At 38.6% G+C, this 16654-nt stretch overlaps 1 long non-coding RNA gene across 1 annotated transcript in view; it reads right to left on the bottom strand.

The window, feature by feature from the left end:
- LOC133070013 (uncharacterized) overlaps nucleotides 1-16442 on the bottom strand; it is a 129912-nt gene extending 113470 nt beyond the window's left edge. Inside the window, exon 1 of the long non-coding RNA XR_009696058.1 lies at nucleotides 16275-16442. This is a non-coding gene — a long non-coding RNA (uncharacterized LOC133070013). The remainder of the gene's footprint in view (nucleotides 1-16274) is intronic.
- Nucleotides 16443-16654: the final 212 nt, after the last annotated feature.

Below are 16654 nucleotides of genomic sequence, written 5' to 3'. Positions count from 1 at the left end.
CATAACTTTTCTAAAATATATATGTTATACATATTATTTGTATATATATATACAAAAGCTTTTCTACTGTGCTTGATAAAGTCTTGAGAAAGTGCGTCACTAAAAAAAGAAGAGACGGAAAACACAAACTAAGTGAAATGGGAGCACTGAATATGAGATAGAAAAAATGAAACAAACTAGATGAAAGTAAAAGATCCTCTTTATTTTCTTGGACTCCAAAATCACTGCAGATGGTGACTGCAACCATGAAATTAGAAGATGTTTGCTCCTCTTACGAAAAGCTATGACAAACCTAGACAGTATATTAAAAAGCAGAGACGTGACTCTACCAACAAAGGTCTGTCAGAAGCCTGACGTGGGATTTCAAACCTTCACAACAGTAGAAGAACTTCTTTAATGTTATTATTCTTCACTTTGTGGATCACCCACCCGGCAGGCATGGGATTAGATTTTATCATGATTGTGCCCCTCCTACCCTCTCCCTGAGGCTTCTTCTTTGTGTTTAGATGTGGGGTATCTATTTTTGGTAGGTTTCAGCATCTCATGTCAACGGTTGTTCAACAGCTAGTTGTGATTTTGGTGCTCTTGCAGGAGGAGATGAGCACACATCCTTCTACTCTGCCATCTTGAACTTCTAAAATATTTTTAAAGAAATTTTAAAAATGCAAAATTAAAGTTTGGTGATGGGGAAGAAAACTAATGAAGATCTGTTTTCCAGCTACTAAATCAGCCTAATTCTCTTTAAAGAGTGGTTTTGGCAAAACAAAACTTGATGCTTTTAGGTTTTCAGTGCACATATGCTAATTTTTTGTTTGCTTATTTTTTGTCTATTTATCTTCCTGCAACTTCCCAAAGGAGTAAGATTAGTGCTGAGAGTATAATTATAAATAGAGATATGGAATCTTTTCACCTGTCCTACTGTGAGCTGCCTAATGAACAGTTGATCATTTTTCATAAACACTACATGTCCCAAATTTCCAAATATTTGGCCATGAAATGAAGATGGTTACAAATACTTTTATATGAGCAAACTCTGTGCTGAGTCACTGAGTTTCCTAATTAGGGCAAGAATTAGCTAACTGCACATTGCTATTAGGAATCCAAGATTCCTCTAATAGAAGCTGGTTACCCACAGCCACAGCTGGCTAATTACATGTTCTATGTAGATTATTTTTCTCTCATTTGAGCTGTTTTGGAATCCTCAGCCCAATATGGAATCAATAATAACTCTTTGGCTTTCTATATCCATGCCTGAATATTTAAACTTCTGAAACCTGAGGGAGATAGGAAAGGGAGAGGAAGTCTGCAAACAAAGGCAAACTGTACTTACATGACTGAAGGCTTCTATGGCTCATGGAGATTGACCTAGGGATCAAACCCAGGTCTCTTGCATTGCAGGCAGATTCTTTACCATCTTAGCCACCAGGGAAGCCCCAATACAGAGATACTGGATTCCAAAATTAGAGATTCAAAATGTCCTGCCTCCCATCTTAGGTCCAAGCAAGTAGTCAAAAATGCCAAAAAGATTTAATTATCCTATATTCATAAAAGTTGTTAAAAGCAGCAATAACAAAAAATATGGTTTAAATTCTGCAGTACCATGATAATAATAAAAGAATTATATTCTGCAGTGATTTATGCTTTTTGAAACATTTTCTGATCTCCAAAGTAAAAGTAAAACTCAGGGAGGTACCAGAGGACATATTCTTTTCTTTTCATAAAAGAAAAACATACCATGAGAGGTTAGTGACAGAGGCCAGAGAGAAACCAAAATGTCTCACTCCAAATCTAAATTTCTTTCCATTAAAGCTAATTCCCCTCAGCCATGCTGTTGCCAGCATATCTATACAGTATACTGTCTAATTAAATCCAGATGGCTTGTGAATTTCCTTCAGTTCCATCTGGGTTAATGTAGAAAATGAAGAAGCAGTTCCTTTTCTTGGGTATTTTAAGGGGGAGTGGTTAGGTTTTGATTATCAAAGAAATTTAGAATCATCTCTTTCTTTACTATAAAAAGTCAGTATCCTTACATAAGTACATTAGTGCTCCTAGCAAACCAACAGCTGCCCAAATCAAACTATTAAAAAAATAGATGCATAAAACTCCAGAGTACAAATAAGCTTACTAAACTCCCATTGGGGCCTCCTTCATGGCTCAGATGCTCAAGAATCCGCCTGTAATGTGGAAGACCTAGGTTTGATCCCTGGGTTGGGAAGATCCCCTGGAGAAGGGCATGGCAACCCATTCCACTTTTCTTGCCTGGAGAATCCCCATGGACAAGACATTCCAAGCAACTTAATAAGCTGGAGGGCAAACTGTAGAACTCAGGAAACAAATGTCATCAAGGATATACAAGAAGCTTCCAGGATTCACTGAGCATTACAACATGGGGGTCTGGTACTCTAGTTCAAAATAAACCTGCCTGAGTATAAACCCCAGTTCTGGTAGTAGCCAGGTTAATTGTTATCACTCTCTAAGCCTCAGGGCTTTAATTTTCCTAAGTACTATAAGTGAGGATAGCAATATAACCTTCTTCATAGGACTGTGGTAGGTTCAAATGAGGTAAAGCTTATATTCTCAGAAATGCATAAAGCATTAATGCTTAGTATTCAGGAGATATTAATTTGAGCATCTCCTTAAACTAGATGGCACATATAAAATGTCCTTATTTTTACAATCAGGGAAAACAAAATTTGAAGGTTAGAATTTTGTGCAGATCAAAGGCATTCTGTCCACTGAAGAGGAATTTGGGTATATTTTAACCCATAAATACCAGATGAATATCCTCTATGTGTTAGGAAATAAGAAGTAAACCCTCACTGAGCACCCTTTCCATGTACCATAAAAGCTTGAAAAGTTCCTAGCTCTAATGTGTAGCATACGGTATAAGAGATAATACCAGACTTCATAGAATTTATTGCCAAATGAGTAGTATTTAGCAGTATGTCTCAAAAGTAGGATCAATAAACCTCTGTATGGTCCATGGTTGTATTATTATGGAAGATCCTTGTGTAATTTTTTCACAGTTTTATGAAAATCTTTTTAAATTGATTAATATCACATTCTGGAGTATGATTGAGTACTAACACTACATTTCAGTGCCAAAGTTTGTATTTGTAGTTGTGATTATACAATAGCATGGAGACCAAGTTGTATCACTTTTTTGTGCTTACTAATCAGGAGTTAACAAATAAATGAAGTATTCAAACCAATTAAAATGCAAATAAATTGTAGAAAGCTGTATAAATAACTGAAATAGAAAAGAGTGGAAGAAGAATGGAAATTATCACATGGAACAAGATAACAGGCAGGCTCATCTCAAAACAATGTAGGATGATAATTGTTGTCTGATATTCATGATAAAGACGAATGGATAAGGAAGCTGTGGTACATATACACCATGGAATATTACTCAGCCATTAAAAAGAATTCATTTGAATCAGTTCTAATGAGATGGATGAAACTGGAGCCTATTATACAGAGTGAAGTAAGCCAGAAAGATAAAGACCAATATAGTATACTAATGCATATATATGGAATTTAAAAAGATGGTAATAATAACCCTATATGCAAAACAGAAAAAGAGACACAGATGTACAGAACAGACTTTTAGACTCTGTGGGAGAAGGCGAGGGTGGGATGTTCAGAGAGAACAGCATTGAAACAAGTATACTATCAAGGGTGAAACAGATCACCAGCCCAGGTTGGATGCATGAGACAAGTGCTCAGGGCTGGTGCACTGGGAAGACCCAGAGGGATGGGATGGAGAGGGAGGCGGGAGGGGGGGATTGGGATGGGGAACACATGTAAATCCATGGCTGATTCATGTCAATGTATGGCAAAAACCACTACAATATTGTAAAGTAATTAGCCTCCAACTAATAAAAATAAATGGAAAAAAAAATTAAAAAAATAAAAATTATACTTAGTTGTTGATTTTATTATTGTTTATTTGGTTTGTAGATATATTTTGATCCCATTGTTATGTAAGTGCCATAAGCTGAAAGTGTGTGTGTGTATGCAGACACATACACACTATGGCCTTTCTAAATTCACTTCGTGGTTCTCATAGGGGTTTTTTGTAGATTGATTAGGAATTTCTACAATGATAAGCATGTCTTCTGCAAATAGTTTTATTTCTCCCATCCTAATTTGAATGCCTTTTTTTTTTTTTTTTTCTAATATTGCATTGACTAGATACCACAGTACAATGTTGAAGTTTCCATTTTGATGAAAACGGACTTGTATTCTTGGTATGAGTTTGTCTTTTTTTGCCTATAGTCCTCAGTCAGCACCACTATATGCAGGCTTACAGACTGATCCACTGACCACAAGACATTACACAGATTGAGGGACTTATTTTAAAGTAAAGGAAGTACAGCAGTGAACATATTACAACAGGATCTACTAGTCCCATCACACTGTACCACCTTGGATCTGCTGGCCGGTAAGAGTAACAGAACTACCTGTTACAGTGCCAACTTAGAAATGATACCCAGTGAAGATAGGATTCCATTTCTAAGAACAGAGTATGGCATAAATCAGTGACTGTTACATAGTTCTGTTCCTTCATTTAGCAAAATACATGGGTCCAGGAACCTAGAAATAGAAAGAGAAATGATCCTGATTACTTCTTTCCCATCACTCCTAGTAACCCAGTCATAGAGTTTTACTTACCAATTCCTACAATTCTGGATTCTGCAGATTATAGAGGGAATAAGAAGAGTTCCACTGAACTCCATCCGAGTCTACTTCTCTCAAGGGATCAGTTGGCAAAAATGAATTACCATTCTGGCAGGAATTATCGACACTAGTGAGGGGAGATAGAGCTGTTATTTGGAGAAGGAAATGGCATTCCCAGTGTTCTTGCCTGGGAAATCCCATGGACAGAGGAGCCTGGAAAGCTGCAGTCCACGGGTCGCAAAGAGTCGGACACAACTGAGTGACTAACACACACACAGAGCTGTTATTACACTTAGAAAAAACGCACACACACAAAACTAGAAAACCTCTAAAATGTGATATCAATTTGAGTTCAAATACCTTTTTAATCATAATTTTCATCTATTGAATATTTCCATTAGGATCTGAGGGTCACTCTGCATATCTAGACCTGTTAAGAACACAGCTGCAAGACACCAAGCATTTGCCTGCATCTTGGGGAACTGGGATCAGGGAAGAGTAGCAAAAAGGTTACCAAACTAGCAATACGAATGATTGGAAATGTCCAAGTTTATGTAAAATTTTAAATTATTCAGCAATTTATTAAGCAATATAATGATAAATGAATGGAGAGAAACATAGATCAATAGGTCACATGGTTGTATTCAGCACTAGCTACTCCTCACTTTGTTATTCTTGTTTGTCTTAATCTAACTGCCCTGGCTGCCAAGGCCTGTTTTCCTAGAGGGTATTAGGCTATCGCCTAGCCTCTCCTATTCTATTTTCTTTGTTGGTCTCTCCAACTTCATGACACAATTTCTTGTCTGTTTATCTTCTTCACATTTTAAACCTGGCACCTAGCACAGTGCCTGACATATAGAAGTTTACTGTATTTATAAAATGAATGAGTGACTCACTAATTGTAAAGCCATACAGTGGAATGCTATTCTATTTAAAATTATGCTCTAGGTAGATAACGAAATTTTATATATTTTGAATTTAAAAACAATCAAGTTACTAAGCAGTAAGTACAGTATAATCTTATTTTGAGGTTTCACCAGAAAGATTAATACATAAATAATAATTCTGGCTGTTTCTGAAACAAGGAAGAAGACTGAGTAAGTACCATCTGATAGTTTTACCTGTATTTGTGTATTTGTATGGCCATATGTTACTTTTTCTTTTAACAGTGTTAAATTTGTTTTTAATAATAATGATGATGACTTGTATATTGAGGCTTATTCTTACAGACTTTTGACACATGGAAAAACAGAGAACACCATTTTGATCATGATTGAAAGTAGAATAATAGAATCTTGTTTCTGGGGCTATGGTTCTCAATTTGAGGCAGTTTTGCCTCCTCACGGGTCATATGGCAGTGTCTAGAGACATTTTTATTGTCAAAATTTGGACAAAGTATGGGGCAGTTGTTGTTGTTCAGTAACTAAGTCAGGTCCAGCTATTTGTGACCACACGTGACCGCACACCAGGCACCTCTGTCCTCCACTGTCTCCCAGAGATTGCTCAAATTCTTTTCCATTGAGTCAGTGATCCCATCTAACCATCTTATCCTCTTCCACCCCCTTCTCCTTTTGTCTTCAGTCTTTCTAGTGAGTCTGCTTTTCACATCAGGTGGCCAGAGTATTGGAGTTTCAGCTACAGCATCACTCCTTCCAATGAATGATTATTCAGAGTGTTTGACTGGTTTAATCTCCTTGCAATACAATAGACTCTCAAGAGTCTTATCCAGCACCACAATTCAGAAGCATCAATTCTTCTGTGCTCAGCCTTTTTTATGGTCTAGCTCTCACATCTGTACATGACTACTGGAAAAAACATAGCTTTGACTAGACAGGCTTTTGTTGGCAAAGTGATGCCTCTGCTTTTTAATATGTTGTCTGGATTTGTCATAGCTTGTTTTTCAAGGAGCAAACATTCTTAATTAGTGTCTTCAGTTACTGTACACAGTGATTTTGTAGCCCAAGAAAATAAAATCTCTCACTGCTTCCACTTTTTCCACTTTTGTTTGCCATGAATGCCATAGTCTTAGGTTTTTGAATGTTGAGTTTTATGCCATCTTTTTCATTCTCCTCTTTCATCATCATCAAGAGGCTCTTTAGTTCCTCTTCTCTTTCTGCCATTAGAGTGGTATCATCTGCATATCTCAGGTTGTTGATGTTTCACCCAGCAGTCTTGATTCCAGCTTGTGATTTATCCTGCCCAGCATTTAGCATGATGTACTCTGCATGTAAGGTAAATATGCAGGGTGACAATATACAGCCTTGACGTACTCCTTTCCCAATTTGGAACCAGCCCATTCTATGTCCCGTTCTAACTCTTGCTTTTCTCCAGCATACAGGTTCCTTAGGAGACAGATAAGGTGATCTGGTATTCCTATCTCTTTAAGAATTTTCCAGAATTTGTCATGATCCTCACAGTCAAAGTCTTTAGAGTAGTCAATGAAGCAGAAAGTAGACATTTTCTGAAATTCCCTTGCTTTCTCTACGATCAAAAGATATTGGCAATTTGCACCCTGGGTTTCTCTGCCTTGTGTAAATCCAGCATGTGCAACTGGATGTTCTTTTCTTTTTTTTTTTTTGACTCATTTTTTAAAAATTTATTTTGTTCATGAGGATAATTGTTTTATAGAATTTTGTTGTTTTCTGTCAAACCTCAACATGAATCAGCCATAGGTGTATATATATATCCCCACCTTTTGAACCTCCCTCCCAATCCCACCCCTCTAGGTAGATACAAGCCCCTGTTTGAGTTTCCTGCACCATACAGCAAATTCCCTTTGGCATTCTATTTTACATATGGTAATGTAAGTTTCCATGTTACTCTTTCCATACATCTCACCCTCTCTTCACCTCTCCCCATGTCCGTAAGTCTATTCTCTAAGTCTGTTTCTCCACTGTTGTCCTGTAAATAATTTCTTCAGTACCATTTATCTAGATTCCGTATATGTGCATTAGAATATGATATTTATCTTTCTCTTTCTGATGCACTTCACTCTGTGTAGTAGGTTCTAGGTTCATCCATCTCATCAGAACTGACTCAAATGCATTCCTTTTTATGGCTGAGTAATATGCAGCCATGAAATTAAAAGACCCTTGCTCCTTGGAAGAAAAGTTATGACTAACCTAGACAGTGTATTAAAAAGCAGAGACATTACTTTGCCAACAAAGGTCCATCTAGTCAAAAATGTGGTTTGTCCAATGTATATGGATGTGAGAGTTGGACTATAAAGAAAGTTGAGCATGGAAGAATTGATGCTTTTGAACTGTGGTGTTGGAGAAGCCTCTTCAGAGTCCCTTGGACAGCAAGGAGATCCAACCAGTCCATCCTAAAAGAAATCAGTCCTGAATATTCATTGAAAGGACTGATGCTGAAGAACTGACTCTGGCCATCTGGTGCAAAGAACTGACTCATTGGAAAAGATCCTGTTGCTGGGAAAGATTGAAGGTGGGAGGAGAAGGGGATGACAGAGGATGAGATGGTTGGATGCATCACCGACACAATGGACATGAGTTTGAGCAAGCTCTGGTAGTTGGTGATGGACAGGGAAGCTCGGCGTGCTGCATTCTTTGGCGTTGCAAAGAGTAGGACACGACTGAGTGACTGAACTGAACTGAATATTCCATTGTGTGTGTGTACCACAACTTCTTTATCCATTCATCCATCGATGGACATCTAGGTTTCTAGGTTTCCCTTGATATCTCTAATTTTCTTGAAGAGATCTCTAGTCTTTCCCATTCTGTTGTTTTCCTCTATTTCTTTGCATTGATCGCTGAGGAAGGCTTTCTTATCTCTCCTGGCTATTCTTTGGAACTCTGCATTCAGATGCGGAGGCTGAGATGGACTGCACAGAATTAACCCTAGGGGGATATCAAATAGTGGGAACTCATACAAAGGAAACCACTGGAATACAGCACCTGGCATCACCCAACGACCACTAGCACCCTGTGCAGGACACCTCATCTAAAATACAAACAAAGCAAAAATACAAACCCAATCATCAGCAGACAGGATTACCACCTCACTCAGCCTTGCCCGTCAGAGGAAAAACAAACAAACAAAAACTCAGCACTAATCTCACCCTATAGGGAGCTTATGCAAACCACTGGACCAACCTTAGGAAGGCAGAAACCAAAAGGAAGAAAGAATTCAACCTTGAAGCCTGGGAAAAGGAATCCTGAAGCTCAATAAGTTAAAAAAAAAAGAAAAGGCAGAGAACTGCTATACAAATGAAGGAACAAACTAGAAACACAGAAGTCCAAATAAATGAAGAGGAAATAGGCAAACTACCTGAAAAAAAAAATTCAGAATAATGATAGTAAAGATCATCAAAAACCTTGAGAACAAAATGGAGAAAATGCAAGAATCAATTAACAAAGGCCCAGAAGAATTAAAGAATAAACATGCATAGACAAACAACACAATTGCTGAAATTAAAAATACTGATTTGCGAGCTGGATCAGTGAGCTGGAAGATAAAATGGTGGAAATAACTTCTGAAGAGCAGAATAAAGTAAAAAGAATGAAAAGAACTGATAATAGTCCCAGAGACCTCTGGGACAGTATCAAACACACCAACATTTGAATCATAGGGGTCCCAGAAGAAGAAGTGGAGAAGGAAATGGCAACCCACTCCAGTACTCTTGCCTGGAAAATCCCATGGACGGAGGAGCCTGGTAGGCTACAATCCATGCGTCGCGAAGAGTCGGACATGACTGAGATACTTCACTTTCACTTTCACGCATTGGAGAAGGAAATGGCACCCCACTCCAGTATTCTTGCTTAGAGAATTCCAGGGAGGGAGGAGCCTGGTAAGCTGCTGTCTATGGGGTCGCACAGAGTCAGACATAACTGAAGCAATGTAGCAGCAGCAGCAGAAGCGAAAAAGAAGGGTAAGAGAAAATGTTTGAAGAGATTATCACGAGATGGTCAACACTGAAATCAGATTGATTATATTCTTTGCAGCCAAAGATGGAGAAGCTCTATACAGTCAGCAAAAACAAGACCAGGAGCTGACTGTGGTTCAGATAATGAACTCCTTATTGCCAAATTCAGACTTAAACTGAAGAAAGTAGGGAAAACCACTAGACCTAAATCAAATCCCTTATGACTATACGGTAGAAATGAGAAATAGATTTAAGGGACTAGATCTGATAGACAGAGAGCCTGATGAACTATGGACAGAGGTTCGTGACACTGTACAGGAGACAGGGATCAAGACCATCCCCATGGAAAAGAAATGCAAAAAGCCAAAGCCTGAGGAGGCCTTACAAATAGCTGTGAAAAGAAGAGAAGCGAAAAGCAAAGGAGAAAAGGAAAGATATTCCCATTTGAATGCAGAGTTCCAAAGAATAGACAGGAGAGATAAGAAAGCCTTCCTCAGTGATCAATGCAAAGAAATAGAGGAAAACAACAGAATGGGAAAGACTAGAGATCTCTTCAAGAAAATTGGAGATACCAAGGGAACATTTCATGCAAAGATGGGTTCAATAAAGTACAGAAATGCTATGGACCTAACAGAAGCAGAAGATATTAAGAAGAGATGGCAAGAATACACAGAAGAACTGTACAAAAAAGATCTTCATGACCCAGATAATCACGATAGTGTGATCACTCACTAGAGCCAGACATCCTGGAATGTGAAGTCAAGTGGGCCTTAGAAAGCATCACTATGAACAAAGCAAATGGATGTGATGGAATTCCAGTTGAGCTATTTCAAATCCTGAAAGATGATGCTGTGAAAGTGCTGCACTCAATATGCCAGCAAATTTGGAAAACTCAGCAGTGGGCTCAGGACTGGAAAAGGTCAGTTTTCATTCCAATCCCTAAGAAAGGCAATCCCAAAGAATGTTCAAACTACGGCACAATTGCACTCATCTCACACACTAGTAAAGTAATGGTCAAAATTCTCCAAGCCAGGCTTCAGCAATATGTGAACCGAGAACTTCCAGATGTTCAAGCTGGTTTTAGAAAAGGCAGAGGAACCAGAGATCAAATTGCCAACATCTGCTGGGTCATCGAAAAAGCAAGAGAGTTCCAGAAAAACATCTATTTCTGCTTTATTGACTATGCCAAAGCCTTCAACTGTGTGGATCACAATAAACTGTGGAAAATTCTGAAAGAGATGGGCATACCAGATCATCTGACCTGTCTCTTGAGAAGCCTGTATGCAGGTCAGGAAGCAACAGTTAGAACTGGACTTGGAACAACAGACGGGTTCCAATTAGGAAAAGGAGTAAGTCAAGGCTGTATATTGTCACCCTGCTTATTTAACTTATATGCAGAGTACCTCATGAGAAATGCTGGGCTGGAAGAAGCACAAGCTGGAATCAAGAATGCTGAGAAAAATATCAATCACCTCAGATATGCAGATGACACCACCCTTATGGCAGAAAGTGAAGAGGAGCTAAAAAGTCGCTTGGTGAAAGAGGAGAGTGAAAAAGTTGGCTTAAAGTTCAACATTCGGCAAACTAAGATCATGGCATCTGGTCCCATCACTTCATGGGAAATAGATGGGGAAACAATGGAAACAGACAGTGTCAGACTTTATTTTGTGATGCAGATGGTGATTGCAGCCATGAAATTAAAAGACACTTACTCCTTGGAAGGAAAGTTATGACCAACCTAGATAGCATATTTAAAAGCAGAGACATTACTTTGCCAACAAAGTTCCATCTAGTCAAGGCTATGGTTTGTCCAATAGTCATGTATGGATGTGAGAGTTGGACTGTGAAGAAAGCTGAGTGCAGAAGAATTGTTGCTTTTCAACTGTGGTGTTGGAGAAGACTCTTGAGAGTCCCTTGGGCTGCAAGGAGATCCAACCAGTCCATCCTAAAGGAGATCAGTCCTGGGTGTTCATTGGAAGGACTGATGCTGAAGCTGAAACTCCAGTACTTTGGCCACCTGATGCGAAGAGTTGACTCTTTGGAAAAGACCCTGATGCTGGGAGGGATTGGGGGCAGGAGAAGAAGGGGACAACAGAAGATGAGAAGGCTGGATGGTATCACCGACTCAATGGACATGAGTTTGGGTAGACTCTGGGAGTTGGCGATGGACAGGGAGCCCTAGCATGCTGCATTTCATGGGGTCACAAAGAGTCGGACATGACTGAGTGACTGAACTGAACTGACGGTTAGTTCTCTGGTGGTCTGGGGTCTTGGAGTCAGTGCTCCCACTCCAAAGGCTTAGGCCTTGATCTCAAGTTTTACATGGTCTATATATTGTTTTCCACTAGTCAGGTACTCCTGTCTGCTCTCAGCTGGTGTTCTGCATGCATTTCTGTGTCTGATGGTGTATTCCTGATGCATCTGTTAAGAGAGATATATTCCATGTCCACCTACTCTTCCACCATCTTGTTCCCTATTCTTGAATATGTTCTTGATTCACATATTACTGAAGCCTTGTTTTGAAGGATTTTGAGCATTACTTTGCTAACCTGTAAAATGAGTGCATTTTTATGGTAGTTTGAAAGTTCTTGTCATTGCCCTTCTTTGAGATTGGAATGAAAACTCTCTTTTCCCAATCCTGTGACCACTGCTGAGTTTTCCAAATGTGCTTACATATTGAGTTCAGCAGTTTACAGTGTCTTCTTTTAGGATTTGAAGTAACTCAGCTAGAATTCCATCACATCCACTAGCCTTGCTCATATTAATGCTTCCTAACGCCCACTTGACTTCACACTCCAGGATGTCTGGCCCTAGGTTGTGATCACTCTATCATGGTTATACTGGTCATTAAGACATTTTCTGTATAGTTCTGCTGTGTATCCTTGCCACCTCTTCTTAAACTCTTCTGCTTCTGTTAGGTCCTTACCATTTCTTTGAGGTCCTTTTTTGTGCCCATCCTTGCATGAAATGTTTTCTGGATATCTCCAATTTTCTTGAAGCAATCTCTACTCTTTCCCAGTCTATTTTTTCCCCCTCTATTTCTTTGCATTGTTCATTCAAGAAGGTTTTGTTATCTCTCCTTGCTATTCTCTGGAACTCTGTGTTCAGTTGCGTATGTCTTTCCCTTTCTCCCTTGCTTTGCACTTTTCTTCTTTCCTCAGCTATTTGTTAGGCTTTTTCAATCAACCACTTTGCCTTGTTGCATTTCTTTTTCTTTTGGACGGTTTTGGTCACCGCCTGCTATGCAGTATTATGAACCTCCATCCTAGTTCTTCAGACACTCTGTCTACCAGATATAATCCCTTGAAATTATTCATCACCTCCACTATATAATCATAAGAAATACATTTATGTCACATCTGAAATGCCTACTGGTTTTCCCTACTTTCTTCAATTTAAGGCTGAATTTTGCAGTAAGGAGCTCATGATATGAGCTTCAGTCAGCTCCCAGTCTTGCTTTTGCTGACTGTATAGAGCTTCTCCATCTTTGGCTGCAAAGAATATATCAGTCTGGTTTTGGTACTATTCTTCAGGTGATGTCCATGTGTAGAGTTATCTCTTGTGTTGTTGGAAGAGTGTGTTTGCTGTGACTAGGGTGTTCTCTTGAAGAAACTGTTAGCCTTTGTCCTGCTTCATTTTGTACTCCAAGGTCAAACTTGCCTGTACTCCAGGTATCTTTTGACTTCTTACTTTTGCATTCCAATCCTCTGTGATAAAAAGGACATCCTTTTTGGTGTTAGTTCTCTTGTAGGTCTTCATAGAACTGTTCAACTTCAGTTTCTTCAGCATCAGTGGTTGGGGCATTGACTTGGGTTACTGTATTGTTGAATGGTTTGCCTTGGAAGCAAACCGAGATCATTCTGTTGTTTTTGAGATTGCACCCAAGTACTGCATTTCGGACTGTTTCATTGACTGTGAGGGCTACTCCACTACTTCTAAGGGATTCTTTCCCGCAGTAGTAGATATAATGGCCATCTAAATTAAATTTACCCATTCCCATTCATTTAGTTCCCTGATTCCTAAGATGTTGATGTTCACTCTTCCCATATCGTGCTTGACCACATCCAATGGACCTAACCTTCCAGGTTCCTATGCAGTATTGTTCTTTATAGCATTGTTCTTTGTTTTCACTACCAGACACATCCACAACTGAGCATCATTTCAGCTTTGGCCCAGCTGATTCATTCCTTCTGGAGCTATCAGTAATTGCCTTTTGCACTTGCCCAGTAGTATATCAGACACCTTCCAACCTGGGGGGCTCATGTTCTGGTGTCATATATTTTTGCCTTTTCATACTGTTCATGGGGTTCTTGCAGCAAGAATACTGGAGTAGTTTGCCATTTCCTTGTCCAGAGCACCATGTTTTGTCAGAACTCTTCACTGTGACCAATCCATCAGCCCTGCATGGCATGGCTCATTCTTTCATTGAGTTATGCAAGCCCCTTCACCATGACAAGGCTGTGATCCCTGAATGGGAAGGGGCATTTGTGGAGACATCAGGGATGTTGCTGAACATCTTACAATGCATAGGACAACTGACTCCCTACAAGAGAGAATTGTCTGGTCCAAAATGACATTTGGAGTGTCAAGTTTGAGAAACTTCACTCTAAATTAATTAGCATCTTGATACTGAAAGCCTCTTTGAGGGCAGAATGATTTTAGCATCAGGTTAGTGAAGAAAATGTTTTTAGTGGCCAACCGTGTAACTTACAGATAAGTCATACATTTTTTCAAAATGAAGTTCAGAAAAATATATATTTTAAATATAGTTCTTCTATTTTACAGCTGTTTTGTATACATGTTTCACTATAGAGAAGAGAGAGGGAGTATAAAAGAAACAGCTAAATAAAACAAGATTATATTGGATATCTTCATTTAGTAGATTCATGATAAGGCTAAATCATTGAGATGGTAGTGATCCCTTCAGAGCCTACATAATGCTTACCCACCAAAGACTCAGTTTTATTCAGATTTCCAAAAGGAAGTCCTGGCAGTCAAGATGCAGAACACACTTTGCAAGGCAGCTTTCTCAATTTCACTATCTAAAGATGTTTAAAATAGAGACTAGGTGGGGGTTTGGAGATTTTGAAATCAAGTGCTTTTAATGTATTTATAAATCATATTTATTAAAGGGAAAGTACAAGATATGATCCAGATGAGTCATAAGAACATGTTTGCACATTCTGTTGCAGTTTAACTGGATTAATTGATATCTGTAAAATGCTATTTAGGGCAAAAACAACATCATAGAATCTTTCCAAAAGATTAACTACTTTCCCTTCTCACAGACCAATAATTCCTCTCAACTAGATTAATGCAAAGGAGTCCTGACTGGCCTACCTACCTCTGCTTTACATTGTAAAATTGCTCATGAAGCCGGGTTAACCTCTGTGTTAGTTCCCTCCCATGCAAAATTAGAATAAGATTCTTTCCATAGTATAATGGCAAGAATTAAATCAGGTGGATTATATAAAGTACACACCTAAACATACACACCTAAACAATATGTGTATATTGAACACATAATGAATGCTCATTAATACGAATTTAAAGCAAAATAAAAATGTCCATGCTTGTGGAGTGATACCTTTTAACAGCCTGCTCAACTAGCCACTGGTATTTATAATTATATAACAACATATTTATATACAACCATGTCTGAAACTCTGATGATTTGTCAAACTGAGAGTACAGTAAGTTTTTAGCTCACAGGAGCATGAAAATTACTTGCTCCAACCTCTTCCTCCCTCTTCCGTTTTCTAGTGAGTAATATATCTTGGACTAGTGCAAACCCTCATCCTGAGTAGAGATATCTTTTTCCAAGTTGTTTGTTCCTTGGGCAGCAAGGGTAACTATATGAATAAGAAAATAACTGTTCTTCCCATCACTTCCAGAGACAATGAAACTATACTGACAGTTCGGAGTCTTAGAAAACGGTCTGTTCATCAGACGTTTTCTAAGTTTTTTAATTTAAAACTACTGTTTAGTGAGGTTTACCTTTTTACACTTACCTCTCATGCCAAATAACATTGATTTATACTATTTGGTGGATGAAGAAATTGAGGTTTAGAAAGATTGTGATTTGTAGGCAGACTGCTTCTCAGCAGCAGTGTATTAGAAAGGAACTAGATAAATTAAATCTATTCAACCTGCTACATACAGGTAATTGAGAGTTGAGAGTAAGTTGAAGTTTATCTCTAAACCAGAGTTCTTTGTGTTTTTCAAAAACTCAAAATAGCTGACTGACTTATGAGCTCTTTCATCATACAGATCTTCTTTTGCTTCACCTTTTAAAAGGTATTGTTTTTGCCTAGATCTTCTTTCATCAATGCTACTGTTTCCCTCCTCAATGATAATGCAGTTTTGTGTTATCCCAGGGACCGAAAAAATCGCCTGAAAGAATATGGACCTGTAGCCTAAGTCTAGATTCTATGTCTGTTAGCTCAAATTCACATTCCCTGACCCAATCATAAGTCTGTCTCTTTATTTTCTCAATGGGAGACCATATTCCTTGAAGTTACTTGCAATAAAAATGCACTTTATTGCTCAAATGAGCTACATGCTGCTAAAGAATAATCAATATCATAGTTAACATGAACCCTTAATAAAATATCTAACCAAACAGAGTGTGTAAACATTCTGAAAAGAAATTACTGCTGCCTCACTTTCCCCTCTAATCAAAAGAAACATTCCCCTCATCTTTGCTTACCTTGGCAGCTAGTCAAGATCATCTTTCATTGCTGTTCATGCTCTTTGTTATATCTGTAGCATGTTTCAATAGTCACGGTACTGTGCTTTGTCTTCTGATGTAATGAATTACAGGAAGCTTTAGGTAGGACTCTGTCTAAAATTGAAGTCTGATTAGGGCCAGATGCTTCTAAGTGGTATCAGAACAGTCTTTTATATTGCATTCTTTCATTGCCAACTCAGATGCTGTACCATAATTATTCTAATGGATTCACCATATTTGGAGATTTCTAACTGATGATCAGGAGGACACTGTGGTCATCGTATGAGCTGAATCATATCCAGTAATTACTCTGGGTCCCTGATAGCTTGTTTATACAGTCAAGGATTGAGGATCAAATC

This window comes from Dama dama, chromosome 15, assembly GCF_033118175.1.
Source record: "Dama dama isolate Ldn47 chromosome 15, ASM3311817v1, whole genome shotgun sequence".
In the NCBI taxonomy this organism is placed as follows: Eukaryota; Metazoa; Chordata; class Mammalia; order Artiodactyla; family Cervidae; genus Dama; species Dama dama.
Note: the sequence above shows the minus strand (reverse complement) of the source record. Positions and strands in the feature narration are given on the sequence as shown.